We start from the raw sequence: 25,389 nt of genomic DNA on the forward strand, positions 1-25,389 counted from the left end.
ATCATGAAGTGATTTCACATAAACTGAGGACGATAGGTGTAACGAAAAAAAAAAGGCGAATGGATTTTGAATTTTCTGACAAACAGAACACGAAGAGTAGTAGTAAAAAGTGTAAAATCCAACATTAGGAAAGTAAAAAATACTCAGTATTCCAAGGCACGTTCCTGACGCCTTTACTGTTTCTTATCCTCAAAGCGAACGTGGATAAAAACACTCGCCACAGTCTCGTATCATTTGCAAATACCAAAATAAACATGAAAATCACCTCGGTAGAAGACACTGAAAAAATGCAGGAAGATATAAGCAGTCTTCCAGTGGACAGTGAAGAACAAGACTTTCAGGATTGACAAGTTTCAACTGCTTAGATATGGAAAGAATAGAGGTGAAGAGATAAACTTTACACAACACGCAGCCGGGCTGCGGTTCGTACGTTAAACTCCTTCCGGCCAGTAGTAACAGTCTGGTTGATCAGGCCTTGATACTCTAGGAGGCCTGGTCTGGAACCCGGTCGCGAGGGGCATGGAATCCCCCGGAAACCTCCTTCGGGTATGCTTAAGAGATACAAGATAATATTATTGGCATGCAAGGCACTTTAGAGTCTGTACCCAAATTTGCACACTACCGTAACAACATACTGGGCTGAGAGATATGGGAGGAGGTGCAAACTAAACTCAGTGAAAAACAGGGGCGCCGTGGTACAATAAGAGAACATTGTATCAGCATCCGTGACCCCAGACTGTTGAACATCTATCACAAGATATCAGAAACATGCCGGAACAAGTCTAGAAGGCTTCAAGAGGACGTTGGACATGTACTTTCGCGAAGTGCCGGATCAACCAGGCTGTAATGGATATGTGGGCCAGCGATTCGCCGGCTGTAACAACCTGGTTGATTAGGCAAGCACCAGAGAAACCAGGCCTAGGTCGGGCTGCAGAGTAAGAAAATTCTGGAACCCCATCAAGGGTATACCTGTGCCCCTTTGACCATGATCTCCTAAACAGCATAACTGTGTCCTATCAGTTCCACTTAATACTTACTGTCGCCTCTGTCTCCGCAGAGATCTTCATGGTTAGTTTAGTGACTTCTCTGGTTGCAAACTTTTGGACTTTCTGGAGCTTCTGCCCGTGTTTGACCTGGTGTGGCTCCAGTATGGAGCTACACCAGGTATGTGTTTTCGTACTGGGGCCACACCGGGCATGTGCCTCCATACTGGGGGCCACACCCGGTATGTGCCTCCATACTGGGGGCCACACCTGGTATGTGGCTCCATACTGGGGCCACTTTCTCAATGATTGGCCTAACCCACCTCTTGCTTAAAGTTCTGAAGAATGCGAAAGTGAGAGAGTGAGGTAGTCTGGAATTTGGCTGGCTCCTAGAGGAGGAGGATATTCCTTTGATATACCTTTGATAAGTTTCGAGAATCTTCCTACTCCCGTCTGGTGCTAGCTTGGTCAATCAGGATGTTGCTGCTGGAGGCCCGCTGCCCCACATATCCATCACAGCCTGGTTGATCTGGTACCTGATGAAGATACGTGTCCAATTTCCTCTTAAAGATTTCTACACTTGTTCCGGCAGTGTTTCTGATATCTTCTGGTAAGATGTTGAATAATCTGGGGCCACGAATGTTGATACAGTGTTCCCTTATTGTGCCCAGTGCCACCGCACCTTCATTTCACTTGGTTTATTTTTCACTTCCTCCCATATATTTTGCTCCATTATGCTGTTATGACAATGTGCTGATTTGGGACCAGCCTCTAGACTCTCTAGAGTGTTTTCCAAGTATATATTATCATGTATCTCATATTATCATGTATTTCATGCTTAATTTAGTGTCATCTGCAAACAATGATATAAAACTGTGATGAGTGTTTATATCTGTCTGCTGTGAGGATGAGAAACAGCAGGGGTGCCAGGGTAGTACCTTGGGGAACAGCTTTTTAACTCGCTGATGCTGGATTTTACTCTTGTTTAATACTAGTTTTTTGTGTTGTGTGTTAGGAACCCGAAAAATCTATCTTCCTACATTCCCCGTAATGCCTATGGCCATCATTTTGTGCGCAATCACCCCTTGATCACATTTGTCAAATGGCTTTGGATAATATGTTTATATCACGTCGGCATTTTGGTTGTCTTACAAAGCCTCTGTAATTCTGTCATATGGTTCAGAAGCTATGACAGGTATGATCGTCCTGCTCGAAAACCATGCTGGTTTGGGTTATGCAGATTGTTCTGTTCCATGAAATTTGTAATCTGCTGTCTCATGACTCTTTCGAAGATTTTTTTTATGTGGAAAGTTAGTGCTACTGGTCTGTAATTTTTAGCTAGTGCTTTACTGGGAAAGAACGGGAGGGAAAGAGGCAGGGCTGTGGTTCCTACGTTGGCCTGCGTGCCATCAGTAAAAGCCTAGTTGATCAGGCCTCAGTCCACCGGGAGACATAGTCAAGGACTGGGCTGCGGGGGCGTTGACCCCTTGGAATGAGGGTCGGTAGGTAAGTTGGGGATTGACGGTCCGGAGAGGGAACGGGGAGAAGGGACGAATTACCATGGCTTTCACGTTCGGGTCCATCCTCCCAACCCTTATCCTTCGTGTTCGTTATAATCCATACCCCCCCCCCCCTTCCATTCTCCCCTCATCCATCATGCCTTCCCCTTCCCCACGATAGAACTTTTCCAGTCGTGGGGTAGAGGGGATAACTCGATTATTGTTTTCGTTTGAGAGAGATTAGAATTTTTCCCTCAAAATGGGTTCTTTACTTGGAAAACGACCTATTGGGTCACCGAACTTTAGCGGAGGAGACTAGTTTATATTATGAATAAATATTAATATTTCGTTGTTCTTTTTGCTGACAATACCTAAAACTGTTTAGAATATAATTTAGCAGGTTTTCTGTGCTTTTGAACGCCAGTTTTCTTGTTTTCAAGTAGACTGTTTGCTGCTGAGTATAGCATCGTCACCTCAGCTACTTTTTCCTCAGGAAGTGTGTTAGTTTTTTTTTTTTTTTTTTTTTTTGGTGGGGGGAAGCCCATAATTTTGTTACGGAAAACTAAATTGTGTAGAATCTAAAAGAAAATCAAGTAATCTTGAAAGTACTTTTCGTGGAATGTTATCTAGGCGGGTAGAGGTCTTGAGGGAGGAGCTCTTGCAAGTGTTAAGAGAAGCAGCTTTTATGAGTGTGAGAAGTGCAGCTCTTCTGAGTGTACGAGAGGATGCCAAACGTTTTTAAGTATGTGAGAGAGGAGGGGAGAACAAGGTAGAATGGGAGCTATCTGGAGTCAACTCCTCCCACGGCTAGGTCCTCGACCAAGCCTCCCGATGGATCAGGGCCTGATCAACTAGGCTGCTACTGTTGGCCGCATGTAATCCAACGTACGAACCACAGCCCGGCTGACTGGGCACTGACTTTAGGAATAAGTTCACTTCCCTATTGAAGGCAGCCAGGAGTCTGTTGGCAATCCCTCTTATGTATGATGGGAGGCTGTTGAACAGTCCTTGGCCCTGACACTTACTGTGTTTTCTCTTAGTGCACTCATGCCGGCCCTGCTCTTCATTGGGAGTATGTTACACCGTCTGCCGTAGGGAGTAATTTTTGGGTGCAGATTTGTTACCAACCCCTCTAGGATTTTCCAAGTGTACATTATGATGCATCTTTCTCGCCTACGTTCCAGGGAGTACAGGTCAAAGGATTTCAGATGTCCCCAGTAATTAAGGTGTTTGACTGAACTAATAAATGAAGTGAAGGTTCTGTTCTTTCTCTAAATTTCAAGTTTCACCTGCCTTCATTGAGGCTGTTAGTGTACAGCATTATTCCAGCCTAGAGAGAATAAGTGATTTAAAGAGAATCATTGGCATGGTATCCCTTGTTTTGAAAGTTCTTATTATTCATACCTTTGATATACCTTTGATGAGTTTCGAGAGAGTTTCTACTCCCGGAACCAGGCCATGGGCCAGGCTCATTTGGTGCTAGCCTGTCAACCAGACTGTTGCTGCTGGAGGCCCTCTGTTACACATATCCATCACTGCCTGGTTGATCTAGTACCTGGTGAAGATACTAGTCTAATTTCTTCTTGAATACTTCTACACTTGTTCCAGCCGTGTTTCTGATGTCTTGAACAATATGGGGCCACTAATATTGATAATATAGTGTTCCCATATTGTACCCACCACACCCCTGCTTTTCACTGGGTTTATTTTACACCTTCCATATCACTCGCTCCAGTATGTTTTTGTGGCAGTGTGCAGATTTGGGACCAGGCCCTCGAGTACTTTCCGGGCATATGTTATGTATATCTCCTCCGCTACAGTGGAGTAGTTTAAATGCTTTACTGGCCGTACGTGATCTCTGTATTTGTTCCAGCTCTGATATTTCTCCAACCATGAATGGGGCCGTCAACACTAAACAATATTCCAAATGAGGGAGCACTGACGATTTGAAAAGTGTCACCATTGGCATTATTTTCCTTGTTTTAAAAGTTCTCATTGCTCACCCCGTCATCATTTTGGCTGTCGTGACCTTTGATTGTGTTCTTTGAAAGAAAGGTCAGCTGACATAATTATTCCCAAGTCTTTCACGTGTTCCTTTCGTTCTATTTGACGATCCTCCTAGTGTTTTGTATACAGTGTTCCTTTTGAGTTCATCATTCTTTCCATACCTAAGCAGCTGGAACTTATCACATGTTGTTCTCCACTGCCCACTGGAAATTTTTCACTGTCTTCTACCGAAGTTACTTTCAAGCTTATTTTAGTGTCATCTGCAAATGATACAAAACTGTGATGGGTGTTTATATCTGGTATGAGGATGAGAAACTGCAGAGGTGGAAGGACGGTATCTTGAGGAACTGAGCTTCTTACCTCGTTGATCCTCGATTTTAATCTGTTTACTACTTTTTGTGTTGTGTGTTAGGAACCCGAAAATCTCTGCCTACCTCCTCTGTAATGCCTATGGCCCTCATTTTGTGTGCAATCACCGCATGATCACGTTTGTCAAATGCTTTTGCAAAGTCTGTGTATATCACATCTGCCTCTTCCTCTTCCAAAGCCTCCGTAATTCTGTCATAGTGGTCCAGCAGCTGTGCCAGGCATGATCGTCCTGCTCTGAAACCATACTGGTTTGGGTTGTGCTGGTCCATGAAATTTGTAATCTGCCTTCTCATAATTCTTTTGAAGATTTTTATAATGTGGGAAGTTAGGGCTACTACTTAACTGTAATTGTTAGCTAGTGCTCTGCTACCTCCCTTATGCAAAGGAGCTATATCTGCACACTTTAAGGTCTCTGGTATTTTGCGCTTCTTTATAAATAAAGCATTTCATGAATCTGGTTCAGGTACTGAGTGAGTGGGAATGATTTCAGTTTCTTTTTTTAGAAACGTATGGGATTGGTAATAATGTCAGTTTGTCTGTGCGGCCTTCCACTGGAGTGGAAAACGTTTCTGCATTCTCAACCCATCTTTATCATTTTCCTTGCAGATGTGATAGTGACACTGTTATATTTCTTAAAAGTGAGATCCTCTGACATTATCACTCCAAAGTCCTCCGCATTAGTTTTTCGCTCTGTTATGTAGTTAGAATTTGTTGTATACTCAGCTCTAGGAGTAATTGAAATTTGTTCTCATTGAGCATCATATTTTCTGTGGCCGATTTGGAAAACTTGCTTTATATCCACTTGGAGATTTACCGTGTCCTCAATAGACGACAATCTCATGCAGAATTCTAGCTTGCGAAACAAGTCATGGTGCTATGGTTTACATATCTGTCTGTGTTAGATATGAGGATAAGGAACAGGAAGGGGGGCAAGTACGGTGCCTTGTGGAACTGCTTTTCACTGTGGCAGCTTCCAACTTTGCTTACCACTACTTTTTGTCAAAGGCTTTGATGGTATGATGATTTTTTTGAAAGGCCATGTGGTTTTACACGTAGTTAGTCGCTAACTACATATTTTACACACTGTGGCACCCGCTCTAGTAAGAAGTTATTTCGGTGATAAGATCTGGAATCATCTCCAAAGGAATTCTATGTGTACATTTATAGTGATATTAATGTTTTACTGAATTCGGGCAATGAAAGTTATCTGCATTCTCTAGACCGACATTTTCGTATGCGCAACGTGGAATTGTTATTATACTGTTCAGTATTAGAGAACACAAGTGCCTCAGAGAATAAAAATATTGTAATCAAGTTTAGAACTTAACTCGAAAAGCCTTAAAGAAGCTTTATGACTGACTTGGCACACCATTTTTAAAGTTAAGTCTTGTTATTGAACATCTCATTATTGCAGTTGTGATTGAAAAAGTACTGATAGGACATCTAAAACAGACCCAGTGAATGCTGGGGCGCCATGGGCACAGTAAGAGAGCACCGTCAACATCCAGGGTCCAGGACTAATCAGACTACTAACACCAGATACAAAAAAAAAATATTGCCGGAACAAGTGTGGAAGTATTAGAGGAAATGGGATCAATACCTCTGCCAGGCACGAGATCATCCCGGCTGTGATGGATATAAGAGCAACCGGCTGCCAAAATCAACAGGCTGCTGGTTAAACAGGTAATCAGTAGAAAAGCCCGGACTCAGGCCTGACTGCAAGGGTAGAAAAACTCCTGTAACTGGAGTATACCTGGAGAGGGTTTGGGGGGGGTCAATGCCCTCGCGGCCCGGTCTGTGACCAGGCCTCATGGTGGATCAGGGCCTGATCAGCCAGGCTGTTACTGTTGGCTGCACGTAACCCGACGTACGAATCACAGCCCGGCTGGTCAGGTACTGACTTTAGGTGCTTGTCCAGCGCCTTGAAGACAGCCAGGAGTCTATTGGTAATCCCCCTTATGAATGCTGGAAGGCAGTTGAACGGTCTTGGGCCCCTGACACTTATTGTGTTGTCTCTTATCGTGCTAGTGGCAACCCTGCTTTTCATTGGGGGGATGTTGCATCGTCTGCCGAATCTTTTGCTTTCATAGGGAGTTATTTTCGTGTGTAAGTTTGGTACTAATCCCTCTAGGATTTTCCAAGTGTATATAATCATGTATCTCTCCTGCCTGCGTTCTATTGAGTACAAGTTGAGGAACTTAAAGCGTTCCCAGTAATTTGTGTGTTTTATCGCAGTTGTGTGCCGTTAATGTTCTCTACATTTTCTAGGTCAGCAATTTTGCCAGCCCTGAAAAGTGCTGTTAGTGTGCAGCAATATTCCAGCCTAGATAAAACAAATGACCTGAAGTGTGTCATCATGGCCTTGGCATCCCTAGTTTTGAAGGTTCTCATTATCCATCCTGTCATTTTTCTAGCAGATGCGATTGATACAATGTTATGGTCCTTGAAGGTGAGATCCTCTGACATGATCACTCCCAGGTCTTTTACGTTAGTTTTTCGCTCTATTGTGTGGTTGGAATTTGTTTTTTAATCCGATATAGTTTTAATTTCCTCACGTTTTCCATATCGGAGTAATTGAAATTTCTCATCATTGAACTTCATATTGTTTTCTGAGGCCCATTTAAAGATTCGGTTGATGTCCGCCTGGAGTCTTGCGGTGTCTTCAATGGAGGACACTGTCATGCAGATTCTGGTGTCATCTGCAAAGGAAGACACGGTGCTGTGGCTGTGGAAATTATAGATCCATCTACCAACTTTTCCTGTTATTTATTTATCACGTATTTTGTGTGCTATAACACCAATGGTCACACTTGTCAAAGGCTTTTGCAAAGTTTGTGTATACTACATCTGCATTTTGTTTGTCTTCTAGAGCATAGTGGTCCAGTAGTTGGGACAGACAGGAGCGACCTGTTGCCCTGGGTTGTGTAACTAATGGAGTCTTGCTTCTTAGAACCCTTTCAAAGATTTTTATATGTCCCATATAAAAATCTTGATAGGGTTCTAAGAAGCAAGAAAATTAAAACTACGTATATCAATCGTATCTGTTAGCGCTATCGGTCTGTAGTTCTTTGCTATTGCTTTACTGCCCCCTTTGTGGAGTGGGGCTATGTCTGTTGTTTTTAGCAGCTGTAGGACGACCCCTGTGTGCATGCTCTCTCTCCGTAGGATGTTAAAAGCACATGATAGGGGCTTCTTGCAGTTCTTGATGAACACGGAGTTCCATGAGTCAGAGTGCATGGGTATTTCATTTATCGCGTTTTCGAAGCCATTTGGAGTCAGGATAATATCAGATAGGTTCGAGTCGACCAAATTCTGTCTTTTATAAAAAAATTCATTTAGGTCATCGACTCTTAGTCTGGTTAGCGGCTGGCTAAAAACCGAGTCACACTGGGACTTGAGTAGCTCACTCATTTCCTTCCTGTCATCTGTGTAGGACCCATCTCGTTTAAGTAAGGGCCCAATACTGGATGTTGTTCTCGACTTTGGTTTGGCATATGAAAAGAAATATTTTTGGTTTCTTTCAATTTCATTTACGTCTTTTAGTTCTTCCCGTGTATCTTGGCTCCTCTAAGATTCCTTTAACTTTAGTTCGATATTTGCTGTTTCTCTGGCCAGTGTCTCCCTACGTATTACAGATAAATTGGTCTCTTTTAGCCGCTCTGTTATTCTTTGCCTTTGCCTGTATAGGGAACACCTTTCTCTTTCTAGTTTACATCTTCTCCTTTTCGTTAAAGGAATATGCCTTGAGCATACCTCAGGTGCCACAGAGTTAATTTGTTCTAGACATAGGTTTGGATCTGTGTTGCTTAGGCTATTTTCCCAGTTTATATCGCTTAAGGCCTAGTTTAATTTGTCCCACCTTATGTTTTTGTTATTGAAGTTGAATTTGGTGGAGGTTCCCTCGTGGCTGATCGCATTTTGTTGGTCTTGGGCCCCGCGCATACATGTATGTACCTCTGTTATGTTGTGATCTGAATATATTGTTTTTGATATGACAGTGTTTCGTATCAGATCATCACTGTTAGTGAAGATGAGGTCCAGTGTATTCTCCAGTTTTGTAGGCTCTATTATTTGCTGGTTTAAGGTGAATTTCATGAAGAGATTTAAAAGCTCATGTGTGTGCGAGTTTTCATCTGAGCTGCCTCCTGGTGTTATCTCTGCTACAACATTATTTGCTACATTCCTCCATTTTAGGTGCCTTAGGTTGAAATCCCCGAGGAGCTGGAAGATTTTCTAGACAGTGATCAATTCTCAAAAGCTGTTCCTGGAATTGTTGGGATGTTGCATCCGGAGGCTTGTATACAATCACAGTGACTAGGTTTTGGTTCTCGATCTTTACTGCCAAAACTTCAACTCCATCATGTGAGGAATTTAGTAGTTCCGAGCATATAAGTGACTCTGCGATGTACAGCGATTTGCCAGCTTTTTTCCTTCCTGGCGTTAAAAAAAATCTCTAAGTGGCTGTGGCTACCCAGATTGTCCCATGGTCTGGATGTTCTCTGCCTGCTTGTACCCTTTAGATGGTGTAACTGACAATATAAGTTATAACACTGTCTTTTCTGAATTGAAGAGTGACACATTTCAGGGTGGAAAAGCTTACAGGAAGGGAGGTTGCATTTTCATGTTGTCATATGGGCACGGCATTTTCTGGGGTGGTCAAAGTTGCACGTCCCATCTGTTTTTCCAGTTATTCCATGCCTGCAGATACCAAGTGCATAGAATTTGCATAGGCCTGGTTTCTGCTTGCCTTGGTTTTTTATGACTGTATTTCCTACTGGTGTGTGAACTGGTTACAGGTATATTATAGGTAGGCCCCCTCATTGATGGTATTTTCTCTCTCTCTCTCTCTCTCTCTCTCTCTCTCTCTCTCTACTATGTTTTTACAGTGCTAGTAATTGTTCTATCTTGTTGTAGATGTCTGTGTGTGTGTTGTAGGTAAGCCAATATACCTGGATGTTTCGGGGGTCAGCGCCTCCGCGGTCCGGTCCATGTCCAGGCCTCGCAGTGGATCAGGGCCTGATCAACCAGGCAGGTACTGCTGGCCGCACGCAAACCGACGTGCGAACCACAAGGATAAACCAATTACTTATACTTTGGCTACCTGGAGCCATTACTTCCAATTAAAACTGTTGTTACAGTCGTGGGAAGGTGAACTCAGATGTCACACAGTCCGTGGCTCGACACTTGGAAAAGTTTATTGCCAGTAATTACCAGAAGCATGGGGCGGAAAGGGTGTGGGGAAGAGACAGAGACAGAGGGGGGGGGGGAACAGACACGCAAAAGTTTAAGATGAGGAGGACCCTGACAAGTCCTCGAAATTGTAGGTGCCAGTAGCAAGTCTAGTTGAATATCGAAATGGTATAAAATACCGACAAGTTGTTAGGTAAGACACATATACCTCCTGGCGGTATATAAAGCTCCATCCTGTCACTTCTACACCATATTGTTTCAGACTATGGAACAATATTCTTCTCCAGACTGAGGGACTGACCACCTCAAAACTTCAAGGGTGATGGACTGATTACATCGTCTTCTACTTCTATCAACTTTTCTGTACTCGACTGAAGAAGCCTTCTGTGTAGGCGAAACGTTTCGAAATAAAGATACCTAACTGTTGAATATGTCTTACCTAACAGCAAGTCTAGTTGCTCGATCATACTGGAGACTATCTGCGATTGATTTCGTTCTTAGAGCGACTGATCACCCTGCGGCCGAGATCACAACTTATCTTTATTTTACTGCGTTAATCTTCCTAAGTCCGCAGCATTAATTTCTTAACGTTTCATGCAGTTCTACAAATATTTTCCTTAACGACAATTAAGCAACATGAAAACAACGGCCGCAACACGTTGGCTGAGTGAAACTAAGAAAGGTTTAAGCTACACAAGTATCACTTGTGATACGAGGTTGGCTGACAGACGAGGTCTCCTTCCTGCTTTGCGGTTTATTGAGTTACGCTGAACATGAAACTGTGATCATTTTCTTTTTAATTTGAATGGAAAAACCAAGCTCCGGTAAGGCATCTGATGCTCAACTTTGGGTATATAGCTCTGGTAGGCCAGTGGTTCCTTTATGACTGACACAACACTGCTAGGCTAGCGATTGATTAATCAACGAGCTGGTCATCACCTGACAAAGACCTCTTTGCTGCAATTTAATCCATTTTGTGATTGATATGTGAGCCAAAAGCAACAGCCTGCTTCAATAGGCATTCAACAAGGAGATCTGGCTTCAGGCCGTGCCGCGAGAGTAGGAAAACTTTCGAAACTCATCACAGGCAAGATCACTCGTTAATGGTGGACATAGTACAGCACAGATGCACATCCCAGCTGATCATGAAGTCTTTAAAGATGCCAAGCCAGTGATGTTATTATTCAGACTGATATATTGCTGTGGACTAACGGCCTCCTTCAAGGCATGCGAAGTTACTGAGCTGAAAAATATAGAGCGACTTAAACAGTTCAAATAAACTCAGTCAAGCACCCAAATTAGTGAGAGCACTTTAAGTTCCTAGAACTGTACTCCTTAGAACGTACACGAGGAAGTTATATCAAAATTTACTCCTGGAAGATACTGGAAGGTTTGGTCCCAAACTGCACACTGAAATTACTACTGATGAACACAGGTTTGGCAGATGGTGCAGGATACTTCGTATAAAAGGCAGAGGGCGATAAATAGAGTGAGAAAAAGCTCAGTAAGTGTTAAGGTTCCACGACTCTTCAACACCCTCCCTTCATGCATAAGGGGGATTACCAGCAACACCTCTAGCTCTCTTCAAGAGGCAACTCGACAGATTTCATTCAACAGTTCCTAATCAACCGGGTTGTGGTGCTAAAGTTGGACTGCAGGCGGCGATTACTAACAGCTTGATCGATCAGAACATCAACTTACAGGTTAATAGATGTTACTTTTGATATACCTCTGATGAGTTCCGAGAGTCTTTCTACTACCGGAGCTCCGCCATGGGCAAGGCTGTTTGTTGTTGGTGGCCCGCTGCCAGTTTTCATGTTGATGGTACTCTGTGTTGGACAGCGTGTAGTGGCTTTATTACCTTAGGCTTGGTAAGGTTTGCCAGGAAACAGGACAAGTGTTTCGTGACGCTGATCTTAGTCATATGATGATCCGCAGCTGGAGGTTTTTTGGTCATCTGGCCGAGACCTTTTGTTGGCTTACCGGTCCACCCCTTTAAAAATTATACTCATGATTACAACCTCTTAATATATTTATCACACTTGATGCCTCTCTTGTGAGGGCCTGCGGTGAGCCGAATTTTCGTTCTCTGTCCGCCAAGTATTATCATCCACAATAGCAAATTTCGTACTGAAGGCTTCCTCATCCAACAGGGGTTCAGGTGAACCCCTTGCCAGGAAACTTCATCGTTATCCTACATAACATATACACTCGCCCGTGCCGTGTAGGTTCGTCTCAGATTCAACCTACCCAACATTCTCAACCTGACACTCCATCCTATATATACTGCATTTGTGTTTTTTTCATCCTGTCTGTATTTTATACCATTTATCTCTTGTAGATTTTATAATGAGAAATTGCACATACATGAACCATTTGCTGCTGCGACAATGTTGTCTGAATATACAGCCATATTTTAAGTGCTGTGATTTTTTTTTTACATTGAATCTGAAAGATAGGCCTGGTTATGGACCGGGGTGCGGGGGCGTTGACCCCTGGAACACTCTCCAGGTATACCCTCCAGGTAAATGTCAGCTGTATACAAATAGGAGTATTAGCGCGCCAGGGAATTAGTTATTTGACGGAAGAGAATCTGACAATTGGTCGTTTATCCTTGACATACTTAACCTCATCGACGCCATTTAGGTGGTGAAATACATGAGGGTCCGATATCCGGTGGTCACGTGTCCTTTCTCAGTGAGAAACAGTATCTAGAGAGAGAGAGAGTGTGGGGGGGGGGGAGAGGAGAAGAGATAGGGGGCGAGCGAAAGTACATGAGACAGAGTACAAGAATCTGGTCGATTGTGATCTCAGTCAGTTGAAAAAAAGGGAACTTTTTAAAAATCTCGAGAGGACTGATCAAGAAAAAACGGGAACGGGGAGAGAGAGAGGGGAGGGGACAAGACTCAGTCGTGTCAGTTAAAATATTGAAGAGGAAGAGGACAGGAGCCTGTATTCTAACGGCCCCCTTCAAGGCAGGCGAAATTGCAGAACTGGAAAATGTATAGAGAACCTTCACTGCTCGTATAGACCCAGTGTAACACCTTAATTACTGGGATTGCCTAAGTCTCTCGAACTGGATTCCATAGAATGTAGGCGAGAAAGATATGTAATCTAAACCTGGAAAAATTCAGAGGGATATGTCTGAAATCTGCACGCCGAAATTACTGCATAACCAAAAATTACGCGATGACACGCTAAATCACAAATTTTGTGGAGTTTACTTGGAGTCGCTTCCGGAGGTCAGTGTCCTGGCGACCAGGTCGTAGACCAGGCCTCCTGGTTGATGGTTTGATCGATCATACTGTTAGTGTCCATCGTCTACAGTCTTAACGTATGCATTACAACCTGGTTGATTATGAAATGTTTTGAGGAATCTGTCGAGTTCCCTCTTGAAGACAGCTTAGGGTTTGTTGGTAGTTTCCCTTACATAAGAAAGGAGGGCAGGGAAGAGGCGTGTCCCTTAACACTTATCACTTAATTAACACTCATCGCTTCCCTGCTTTTCTTTGTAGGCGTCCTGCACCACCTGCCAAGCCTCTTGCGTTTTTAAGTGGTAATTTCTGTGTGCATGTTTGGGAACAATCCCTCCAGTATCTTCCAGGTGTAGATTATGATGTATCTTTCTCGCCTGCCATCTAAGGAATACTTTAAGTTAACAGTACTTCAAGTGCTTGACTGAGTTTACGCGAGCTATGAAAATTCACATAACATTTTCCAGCTCATATCACTCGTTCTTTCCAGCCTAGAGAGGACGAGCGACCTGAAGAGTGTCATCATTGACATGGCATTGATTGTTTTGAAGATTCAAGTTATCCAACCTATCATTTTTCTTGCAGATGCAATATTTCTCAAACCAGCATGGTTTTAGAGCCGGAAGACCATGCTTGTCACAACTGCTAAACCACCATTACAGAATTACTGAGGCGTTGGAAGAAAACCAAAACCCAGATGTGGTATACATGCATTTTGCAACGGCGTTTGACAGATGTTATAATGGGGCGATTGCAGACAAAATTAGCACTATACACCTGACTGAAAAGTAAGAAAATTAATTTTAAACTGTCAAAACACAGAGTGGCAGTAAACAGAGCAAATTCTAGCAGAAGTGAGGTAAAAAACTCAATACCCAAAGGCACTGTCCCGACACCTCTACTGATTTTTATTCTCATAGCAGACATACCTCATGCTTTTGAGGAGTCTCGAGAGTTTTTCTACTCCCTGAGTCCGGCCATGGGCCAGGCTCATGGCCGGACCCACAGTTTAGTATCAACATTTGAGGATGATACCAAAATAAGCATGAAAATCACTTCGGTAGAAGACATGGTGAAATTGCAGGAAGAAATACACAGTGGGCAATGGAGGACATGGCGCTCCGTAGTGAAAAGTTCCAGCTGCTTATATATGAAAATAATGAAGAACTGTAAAGGAACACTATACTAAACTCAACAGGAACATCAAATAGCACAAAAGGAACACGTGAGAGATCAGTGAGTAATTATGTCGACTGACCTTTCCTTCAAAGAGCACAGTGAGGCAAATGACAGAGTAGATAATGAGAGCTTTCAAAACAAGAGAAATAGTGCCAGTGTTGCCACTGATCAAATCGCTTGTGCTCTCTCGTTTTGAGTATTGTTCGTAGTTGACAGCCCCATTCAGTGCTGAAGAGATATCAGAGCTGGAACAGATACAGAGATCATTTACAGCGGAAGTGGAAGTGATCACGAAATGTGCCAGTAGGCCTACTGTAGTGCTCCTTCTTTCTTATATTCTTTTAAGCAACGAGACATAGAAGCTTTCAGTGTATATGTGTGAGAGAAGGAGGGAGGGAGAGAAGGAGGGAGGGAGAGAAGGAGGGAGGGAGACAGGGAGAGAGAGAGAGGGAGAGGGAGAGAGTGAGAGGGTGAAAGAGAGAGCGAGAGAGAGAGAAAGAGAGAGAGAGAGAATGATAATATAGACTTGGAAAGTAAATCTGTACACTACCATAACAACATACTGGAGTGAGAGGTATGGGAAGAAGTGTAAAATAAACCCGGTAAATCAGGGGTGCCGTGGACACAATAAGAGAACGTATCAACATTTTTGGTCCCAGACTACTCAACATCATACCAGAAAGTATAAAAAAATCACTGGTGGTGCAAGTGTGGAAGTCGTCAAAGGAAACTGTAGAAGAATCTTCACTAAGTGTCAGATCAATCAGGCTGTGATTGATGTGTGAGCCAGCGAGTTGCCAGCAGCAGCATCCCGGTTGACCAGACAAGCCTGGCTCCGGGAGTAAAAATACTCTCGAAACTCATCAGAGGTATATATCAAAAGCAAAACAAGTCAAGCTTAACCTTAACAGCGTAAGTGAAGAAATTTCCTGAGATTCTTATGAGACAAATGCACTTAGATTTTAGGAGAACGGGATGCTCCTGGGGTGTTGATGCAGGATACCTGAAGGAAGTTTCCTGGGATCAGTGCCCCAGCGGCCCGGTTCCAGAGCAGGTCCTCCTGAAGGATCAAGGTCTGGCCAGTCAGGCTGTTGCGCACTCCAGCACACGCAGGCCAACATACGAACCACAACCTAGCTGATCAGGCAGTGATTTGAGGAACTTGTCCCGTTCCCTCTTGAACACCCTTAGAGGTTTGTTAGTAATTCTCCTTATGAACGGAGGAAGGACGTTGAAGAGTTGGGGACCTCTGACACTAATCGAGCTCTCTCTTATTGTACTCGTCGTACCCCTGCTTTTTAGTGGAGGTATCTTGCACCATCTGCCAAGTCTCTTGTCACACGAAGCGATTTCAGTGTTCAGGTTTGGGATGAGTTCCTCCAAGATTTTTCAAGTGTATATTATGCACCCTTCCTGCCTACGTTCCAGTGAATACAGTTGAAGGGACTTCAAACGTCCCCAGTAGTTCAGATATTTGATTGAGTGAAGGTTCTCTGTATGTTTTCCAGGTCAGCAATATTGTCTGTCTTGAAGGCGGAAGGGTTGGTGCTGAAGTGTGAGGGTTGATAACAATGAAACTTGTAGATGAGTTCTTCACAGAATATATAACTTGACTTGCCCAGTTTATAGACTCCAGGGAAAGATCAGCCATTATTTATCCCTGTCTCTGTGAATATCTACACCAGGGAAAGAGGATTCTGGGCATGCTCTTGTTACTGAACCTGTGAGTCAGTACAAGTGGTGATGGTGATGGGGGAAGTGGTGGTGGTGGTTGTGGTGATGGTGGTTGTGGTAATGGTTAGTGAGGGTGATGGTGGAAGTAGTGGTCGGTGAGGACGGTGGTGGGAAGTCATGGGCGGAAACATGTGGGTGATGGTAGGGATGTGGGTAGGGATAGCAGTAGCAGTGGTGTGGGTGTCAGTGGTTGGGATGAGGGTGGTAGGTAACATTAGAGTTGATGGCGGGGGAGGGGTGGTGAAGGGGTAGATGGCGAGAGTTGTAGTGGATAGAGTAGCTGATATACTATTTTTCTTTTAATTTTCCTTAGGTACAAGTATACCTTTCATCCAACACTTGAATACTTCCAGCAGATACTGGAGTTTGTTTACAATGGACTGGAGTTTTTTTTTTTTTTACGCGGATTATGACATTCCAGCGGTCCAAATGGATCTCCTAGTCAAGGAACCGAACCCGCGTCCTAGTGATTGAGAGTCGAATACTTTTACCAGTAATTACTAGACAAACTCTAATCACTCAGTATAATGTACCTGGACGTTACCTGGAGGTTATTCCGGGGATCAACGCCCCCGCGGCCCGGTCCATGACCAGGCCTCCCGGTAGATCAGGGCCTGATCAACCAGGATGTTACTGCTGGCCGCACGCAGTCCAACGTACGAGCCACAGCCCGGCTGATCCGGCACTGACTTTAGGTATCTGTCCAGCTCTCTCTTGAAGGCAGCCAGGGGTTTATTGGTAATTCCCCTAATGCTTGATGGGAGGCTGTTGAACAGTCTTGGGCCCCAGACACTTGTGGTGTTTTCTCTTAGTGTACCAATGGCGCCCCTACTTTTAATTGGGGGCATTTTGCATCGCCTGCCCAGTCTTTTACTTTCGTAGGGAGTGATTTCTGTGTGCAAATTTGGGACCATTCCTTCCAAGATTTTCCAAGTGTAGATTATGATATATCTCTCCCTCCTGCGTTCCAACGAGTACAAGTCAAGTGCTTCCAAGCGTTCCCAGTAGTTAAGGTGCCTGGCAGAACTTATACGTGCAGTAAAGGATCTCTGTACACTCTCTAGGTCTGCAATTTCACCTGCTTTGAATGGAGATGTTAATGTACAGCAGTATTCCAGCCTAGAGAGAACAAGTGATTTGAAAAGGATCATTGGCTTGGCATCTCTCGTTCTGAACGTTCTCATTATCCATCCTATCATTTTCCTTGCACTTGTGATCGTGGCACTGTTGTGATCCTTGAAAGTGAGATCTTCAGACATTACTACTCCCAGGTCCCTTACATTATTTTTCCGCCGGAGTCAGTAGTATACTCTGTTCTAGTTATTATCTCCTCTAGTTTTCCATAATGGAGTAGTTGAAATTTGTCCTCATTGAACATCATATTGTTTACCGTTGCCCACTGGAAAACTTTGTTTATATCTTCTTGGAGGTTAACCGCGTCCTCAGCAGATGACAGTCTCATGCAGATCCTAGTATCATCCGCAAAGAATGATACGGTGCTGTGATGTATATCTCTGTCTATGTCTGATATGAGGATGAGGAATAAGATGGGGGCGAGTACTGTGTCTTGTGGAACAGAGCTCTTCACTATGGCAGCCTCCGATTATGTCAGAAGATCTCATGTTCAAGGAACACAATGTTATTATTACAACGGCAAGAAAAATGTGGAAAAAGACACTTATGTACAGTTCAGGACATTTATTAAAGGAAGCACTTCATCATGAGTGGCTTCTTCAGTCAGGATTGAAGTCACACGTGGCGAAACGTTTCCTTTAATAAATTTCCTGAAATGTACATAAGTAACTTTTTCCACATCTTGTCGGTATCACCACAGCATTTCTCTGAAAGAAAAATGATACGTTGGATAACTAGAACCTTCAAAACAAGAGATGCTAAGTCAGTGATGATACTTTTCGGGCCATTCGTTCTTTCTAGGCTGGATATTGCTGTGTGCTAATGGCCTCCTTCAGGGAAGCCAAGTTGTTGATTTGGACAGTATACAGAAAATCGTCATAATTCTTGTAAACTCAGTCAGGCACCTCAATGTCTGGAAGTACTTGGAGTCCCTAGAACTGTACTCCTTAGAACATGGGCGGGAAAGATGCATCATAATCCATAACTGGAAGATACTGGAGGGATTGATCCCAAACTTGCGCACTGAAATTAATACTTTTGAATTCAAGAGTTTGGCAGACGGTGCAGGATACCTCGAATTAAAAACGAGAGCGACGAGTACACTGAGAGAGCTTAGTAAGTATTAAGGAACCACGACTCTTCAGCCCCATTTTTTCATACATTAAGGGGATTACGAACAACCCCTTCCCTTGCTGTGTTTAAGAGAACTCGACAGATTCCTCAAAACAGTTTCTAATGAGCCGAGCTTTAGTGCATACGATGGACTGCAGGCGGCGGCACTAACAGCTTTGTAATAATGTTCGTAGAATTACCGACAATATGTTAAAAGGACACAACTGCAGCTAATGGGACATTTTATTGTGGCAACGTTTCGCTCCTGGAGAGCGAAACGTCACAATAAAATGTTTCATTAGTTGCACTTGTGTCCTTATATTTAACACTAATAGCTTTGATCAGTCTAGCAGCCAGGAGGCCTGGTCTGGGACCGGGCCGCGGGGACGGTGACCCGCAGAAGCGACTCCAAGTAAACTCCATGTAAGTATCCCTTGGCAGGTATGATAGTAAGTGGGTGGGGAGGGGAAGGGAATACCTTTCCCCCTCCATGGGCGTTGTGGTGGGGAAAATGGATACCCTCTCCCCTCCACGGACCTTTAACACCCTTGTTAAGTGATGATTCCATATCAGGTTTGTGGTTGGGGAAGGCTGGGCAAGGAGGAAATACCCAGCTCGTAACCCCTCATTATTCCATTATGGCTGCGTAGAAGAAACTGATGTACGTTTGACAAGTTCCTTTAAACTGTTGCTGCTGAGGCAGGCTGTGGTACCTTGGTAGGAACGACTGTAGTGAGCCTGGTTGACCAGGGCGTCAACCATTGATGATCCCGGAACCATCAACACGTCAACAACAGATGTACATACACTCTTCCTTCTGACAAAATAACTTTTCCCTCATAATAGACAGACCATCCTTCAACTTATTTTTAAGAGTTACCTGCATGGTTGCTGTCTACCATGGTTGTCTACAAGGGTTGTTGTCTACCATGGTTGATGTTTACCAGGGCTGCTCTCTACGATGGTTGCTGTCTACCATGGTTGCTATCTACCATGGTTAATGTCTGCCATGGTTGCTGTTTGTCATGGTTGCTGTCTGCCATGGTTGCTGTTTATCATTGTTTCTGTCTACCATGGTTGCTCTCTACCAGGGTTGCTCTCTACCAGGGTTGCTGTCTACTCGAGTTGCTGTTTATCATAGTTGCTGTCTACCTTCGGGGACGAAGTAGACATGCTCAGTTGCTTAGTAATAGTGAGCAGAAAAAACGTAGCTTTTAATTAATTTTTTATATAAATATGGAAGATGGAACACCACGAGTATTCATGTAACTACGAATAAGCAAGTAATTCCACATACCACCTACATACAGTAGTGTGCAAATTAATTGAGACAGGAGTAAATTTTGTGATTATCTCATCTTAGTCTCCGGCTTAAAATATGTAGTTTGAGTTCTTTTCATAAGAGTTTGCTGCTGTCTTATAAAAGCCAAGGTTAGTCGTGTCTCTTATTAAATCAATTATCTGTCACGTCATTGCCATGTATTTTTCAAATGAATATTAGTTTTCCAAATAAATGTCTTATTTCATCACTGTCCTAGTTAATACGCTCACTAGTGTATATACAAGTGCCTGTGCCTCTGACTTGCGTTGTTTTGAACGTGGCACCTGCTCCATCACCTGCAATTACCCCCCTCTACCTCAGGTCTGAAAGTTGTTAGCCGGCACCAACTTTTAATTTAGCAGTGAGCTGAGTGTTCTTTGCGTAAGTGAGCGCAAAAAGCACTTAGGAACTGAAGTGTTCTTTGTGTGGAGGCGAGTTATCGTGTGATGAACGTGTGAGTAATGAATTCATTTTTTATAGGAAATTAAGCTTAAAGGAAAAATATGAAGAGATGTTCTTATAGGTTAAAGGGTTAATGGTTTAATTTTTATTTTGTCCAATTTCAGTGGAATTTTTACTGTGATTTAAGCAGCATTTGAAACCTACACACTCTGTAGTGACTTTTGCTTTGAAAGAAAAAATTAATAGTGCCCTATTCTTATGGGGCATAAAACTCGCCCTTCTCTACAAAATTGGTAAGACGTACTGTGTTGTAGTTGACATCAAACGAATGATAAAGGACGAGATCATCTTTATTTCAAAGTCGTTTGAGCGAAATGCCAATAGATTGCATAATAAAAAAATGTTGAAGTTTTTTTTAAGGACTTTTTTGGGAGAAAAAATCAGTAATAAAACATTAAAAAATATTGCAAATCAACCCTGAAACTGAATAGAACCATCATTCCTCAGTAACGTGTGCAAAAATCATGACACTCCTATAAATGCTTTTCGCCAAAAAAAAAAATGTCAACTTATTCCCGAGTTATACATATACTATCATGTTTTCTGTAAAACTCTGTGGTCATGGTGCACCAGATCTCTTGTTACACACTTCCCTTCATGTTGACAGCCCTCAGGCGACTGAGCTGCAATCACTCCGTACACTTGAATATAGTCCTCAGAGAAGTTGCCATGTAGTGTATTTAGAATGAAGCAGTCATAAAAATCGTAATTTTTTGAGTAAAAAAAACACGAATTGGCATCATGTCCTCTTGATGATGGCAAAAACAAAAAAAAATACATTTTTGGAAAAAAAAAAACGTGTAGAAATATGATAGAGACAAGCTGATTGCATCAACATGTTGCCAGAATTATGCACTATTTTTTTGGTAAGAAAACAATTTTCATGATTTTTCAATTTGCCTCTTTTTATCTTTCCTGAAACCATTAATGATGCATCCCTTAACTCGTCAAAAGTTTGTTAATAAAGTTAGGAATTCTTAACTTGTCAAAAGCTTGTTAATAAAGTTAGGAATCCTTAACCTAACCTTGTCAAACTATGTAAAAAAAATGCTCCAGAGAGGAATTATCACTTTGTTATTTAAAGGTACGTAATAGTTAAGCTTGGGTGTATTTAAAATACTTTGTGTAGCTGTTAGTGTACTTATATGTAGATCTACCTGACATCCTACCTGCTGTTTGTTCCGGGGGTCAACGCCCCCGCGGCTCGGTCCTCAGCCAAGCCTCCCAGTGGATCAGGTCCTAATTAACTAGGCTGCTATTACTGGCCGCACGCAGTCCTGTCATGAAGGGGCCAGTAAGCCTGCTGCATTGTTCCTCATGTTCTTAATCCAATGTACGAAGCACAACCCGACTGTCCAGTTTCCTCTTGAAGGCAGCCGGGGGTCTATTGGTAGTATTTCTTATATATGATAGAAAGCTGTTGAAGTCTTGGGCCCCGGACACTTATTGCATTTCTTAGTGTACTCGTGACACACACGGTGTTGCACCATCTACCGTCTTTTTATTTTCGTAGGGGGTGATTTTTGTGTGCAAATTTGAGATCTGTCCTCTAGGATAGCTGGGTATACATACCCTGTGTATGTAGTTGTGGTTGTACGCACCTTGTGTGTAGCTGTGTACGTACCATGTGTGTAGCTGTGAGTAAAGTTTGCGGGTGTGTAGCGATGGGTGTACATACCTTGTGTGTGTGTTTGTAACTGTGTGTGTACATACCCTGTGACTGCATGCTGGGGGTTTCGAGTACTGTCGTCCCCTCAGTGCTCAGGTACATTCTGACATAGCTACACAGTGTACCTTGGACTGGTTTTGAGATTTTGTGGACAGTCTTTATTCTTGACCGCCTGGTCAACAAGGCTGTTGCTGCCAGTAATTGAATTTCTTCCATATTTAACCCATACACTTTTATGCTAAGCTTAAATTTGTCAAGTTCTGTACTCGTACTAACCTACGTTATCTTAAACATTGTAAGAAGAAACTGTATGCTGCTAGCACCAGCAACCTATTGATCAGGGTCATTAGCTAGGCCTGGTATTTGATCAAGCTTTGACTGCTTATCTGGAGTCTACCTTGAGGGTGTTCCGGGGGTCAACGCTCCCGCGGCCCAGTCTTAGACCAGCCCTCCTATTGAATGTACTAAATTCAGATGGTATTTATGGTCTCTCGTATCTAAAATAATATTTTTCGTACGAGAATAAGGCCTGGCTCTGATTTCAGACGAGGCCTGGTTGATAGTTTGAGTGTAGGTGTAGGAGAGAGAGATGTTATCATTCTTGGGTAGCAGGTGAGCGTTATATTCCACGGTCTTGAGCGTGTTATCTGGTGGTATCAGGACGATATCACATGCCTAGCCAGGAGAGGTACACGACTACAGCGCCATCATCTCTTCCCCCTGTCTCCAAAGTATCTTGTACATGTAGCTCACCGGTAGTGCATCTGATTGGAATCGAGTACACTACCAGTACATACATGGTTGGAATTTAATGCACTACCAGTACATACATGGTTGGAATTTAATACACTACCAGTACATACATGGTTGGAATCAGATGCACTGAACATCGTAACATGTGCTGCTCCCTGTTAACAAACCTAGGAGTTTGCAGGCTGCTGTTGTGGTGCGTATTAGGGGAGATAACAACGGACCCCAATGGAAGTAAGCCACACTGCTTGGCATTCGTGGGTTATTCTTGATTATAAATCCTCCAGGGGTAGTAATCCCGGTAATCATCTACCTCCATTCATTAAACACACACACACACATACACACACACACACACACACACACACACACACGCACACGCACACGCACATGCAAACGCGCACGCACGCACGCCACCATCCATCCACCAAAATAACTTGGTCCACCCACTCATCACAGTGCCACGATCACAACTGCAAAGAAAATGAAAGGATGGATAATGAGAACGTTCAAAACAAGAGATGCCAAGCCAATGATGATTCTTTTCAAATCACTTGTTCTTTCTAGGCTGGAATATTGCTGCACGTTAACATCTCCGGTCAAAGCAGGTGAAATTGCAGATCTAGAGGGTATACAGAAAACCTTTACTGCACGTATAAGTTGTATCAAACACCTCAACTACTGGGAACGTTTGGAAGCACTTGACTTGTACTCGTTGGAACGCAGGCGAGAGAGATATATCATAATCTACACTTTGGAAAAAGAAATGGAAAACATGCCCACTCAGCACCTGGACCAGATTGATGGAATGCTCTACTTATAAAGAAGTGCAAAGTACCACTAGCACGAGCCCTCAGTATTCTTTGGAGAAAGAGCTTAGATCTAGGTGAAATACCGGAGGCCTTAAAGAGTGCAGACATAGCTCCTTTGCATAAGCTCTACAACCTCCCTTATGCAAAGACTAGCAGGTAGACAGGTATATCACACGTGGATGGAGGGAGATAAGCATGTATATATGCAGATGTGATTTATGAACTGGAGAGATTATTATTATAATCAAGGGGGAAGCGCTAAACCCGGAGGATTATACAGCGCCTGGGGGGGGGGATGTGGAAGGCATTCACGCTTAATTCGGGGAACTGGAGCACAGATCCAATTCCCTATATCAAGAGCCCCTCACCAACATCAAGGAACCTTCCTTGAGGGGATGAACTGGAGAGAGAGTTGGATGTGAATAGTAGATTAATTGGTGGTAGATGGGTTATGGGTCGTTGGTGGTGAGAGTGGGTAGATGGTAGGGTGTGTGTGGGTGGTAAGAGCGTGTAGGTACTACGGGGTGTGGGTGGTAGCATGTGTAGGTGGTATTGTGTTTAGGCAGTAGTTGTGTATGTGTGTACTCGCCTGATTGTGGTTGCAGGGGTCGAGACTCAGCTCCTGACCCCGCCTCTTCACTGACCGCTACTGGGTTCTCCCTCTCCCTGCTCCATGAACTTTATCATACCTCCTGCCTCCACTACATCGCTTGCCAGACTATTCCACTTCCTAACAACTCTGTGGCTGAAGAAACACTTCTTAACATCCCTTTGACTCATCTGAGTCTTCAGCTTCCTATTGTGACCCCTTGTTTCTGTGTCCCATCTCTGGAACATCCGGTGTGTGTGTGTGTGTGTGTGTGTGTGTGTGTGTGTGTGTGTGTGTGTGTGTGTGTGTGTGTGTTAGTTACCATTTTGTCTTGGGCACATGTCGATTAGTAAATTAGACACATGTGCAACTCTTGGGTATCTTTATTGAGGAAACGTTTCGCCACACAGTGGCTTCATCAGTCCATACATAGGAGAAACTTGAAGAACAGGAGGAGAATGAGGTAATCAGTCCCTCAACCTTGAGTCGACTCAAGGTTGAGGGACTGATTACCTCATTCTCCTCCTGTTCTTCAAGTTTCTCCTATGTATGGACTGATGAAGCCACTGTGTGGCGAAACGTTTCCTCAATAAAGATACCCAAGAGTTGCACATGTGTCTAATTTATCAACATGTCGGTTCTCTGAACCATTCATCTACAAACATGTCGATTAGACACCAGGCCTGTTGTATGTGTGTGTGTGTGTGTGTGTGTGTGTGTTAGTTACCATTTTGTCCTAGGCACATGTCGATTAGACACTAGGCCTGTTGTATGTGTGTGTGTGTGTGTGTGTGTGCACGCGTGTGAGTGTTAGTTACCATTTTGTCCTAGGCACATGTCGATTAGACACTAGGCCTGTTGTATGTACTCACCTAGTTGTACTCACCTAGTTGAGGTTGCGGGGGTCGAGTCCGAGCTCCTGGCCCCGCCTCTTCACTGATCGCTACTAGGTCACTCTCCCTGAGCCGTGAGCTTTATCATACCTCTGCTTAAAGCTATGTATGGATCCTGCCTCCACTACATCACTTCCCAAACTATTCCACTTACTGACTACTCTGTGGCTGAAGAAATACTTCCTAACATCCCTGTGATTCATCTGTGTCTTCAGCTTCCAACTGTGTCCCCTTGTTACTGTGTCCAATCTCTGGAACATCCTGTCTTTGTCCACCTTGTCAATTCCTCTCAGTATTTTGTATGTCGTTATCATGTCCCCCCTATCTCTCCTGTCCTCCAGTGTCGTCAGGTTGATTTCCCTTAACCTCTCCTCGTAGGACATACCTCTTAGCTCTGGGACTAGTCTTGTTGCAAACCTTTGCACTTTCTC

This window comes from Cherax quadricarinatus, chromosome 1 (assembly GCF_038502225.1).
Source record: "Cherax quadricarinatus isolate ZL_2023a chromosome 1, ASM3850222v1, whole genome shotgun sequence".
Lineage (NCBI taxonomy): Eukaryota > Metazoa > Arthropoda > Malacostraca > Decapoda > Parastacidae > Cherax > Cherax quadricarinatus.